General features: G+C 55.3%; 1 protein-coding gene across 1 annotated transcript in view; it reads right to left on the bottom strand.

Annotated features, from left to right (window-relative positions):
- Nucleotides 1-430, bottom strand: part of AKAP14 (A kinase (PRKA) anchor protein 14) — a 15,018-nt gene extending 14,588 nt beyond the window's left edge. Inside the window, exon 1 of the mRNA XM_010856931.1 lies at nucleotides 344-430. The gene's annotated coding sequence lies outside the window, so the exon portion shown is untranslated. The remainder of the gene's footprint in view (nucleotides 1-343) is intronic.
- Nucleotides 431-642: the final 212 nt, after the last annotated feature.

Here is a 642-nt window from a genome sequence, read left to right as displayed (position 1 = left end):
CCTCTTGATGAATTTACTGGAAGCCAAATCTGTGCCCTTCAAACCCACCAAATTAGCAGGGGCCTTGTCTATAGAAGGACCCCAGGAACCCTGTGCTCCAGTGGGGAGCAGGGCTCAGGAGGCAGTTCCCATCTTATCCTCACATGCCTGTGGACCACAGACCCAAAGCCTCCCTCCCACCGCCCTCTTCTAGCCCTTTCTCTCCCTCCCCTTCCTAATGAGAGGCCAGAAGGCAGAATGGCTATGAAGGGTTGGGGTCAAGTTTGAGGTGTGAGTGACAAATGGGGAAAACAAGGGCAGGCCCCTTTTGCAGAGCCCTCCCACCCTTCCTAACCCTCAATACCTGAGTGACCCGATCCTCGGATCCTGGATCCTCGTATGAAACGGCAGCGGCCCAGGAAGCCTCAGAAAGAGTCGCTGGGCAGCTTTTCCCCAGGCTTCCCGGCTGGAATGTTTACATGTGCTACCAGGGCAACACCAATTTCAGCCAATAGGAACCAAAGCCCAAATGATTGACTTCTTCTGTTAGTGAGAGAGGGGGCTAGTCCAGTCACAGCAGCAGTCTGACCTATGGATCAGGACTAGGCTGTCCTGTCCAAGCTAGCTTCCCCCCAGCAGGTGGGATTGCAGGGCTGTGCCAGG

The sequence above is a fragment of the Bison bison genome, unplaced genomic scaffold (genome assembly GCF_000754665.1).
Source record: "Bison bison bison isolate TAMUID 2011002044 unplaced genomic scaffold, Bison_UMD1.0 scf7180017864375, whole genome shotgun sequence".
Lineage (NCBI taxonomy): Eukaryota > Metazoa > Chordata > Mammalia > Artiodactyla > Bovidae > Bison > Bison bison.
The sequence above is the reverse complement of the archived record's forward strand: the minus strand, read 5'-3'. Positions and strand labels throughout refer to the sequence as shown.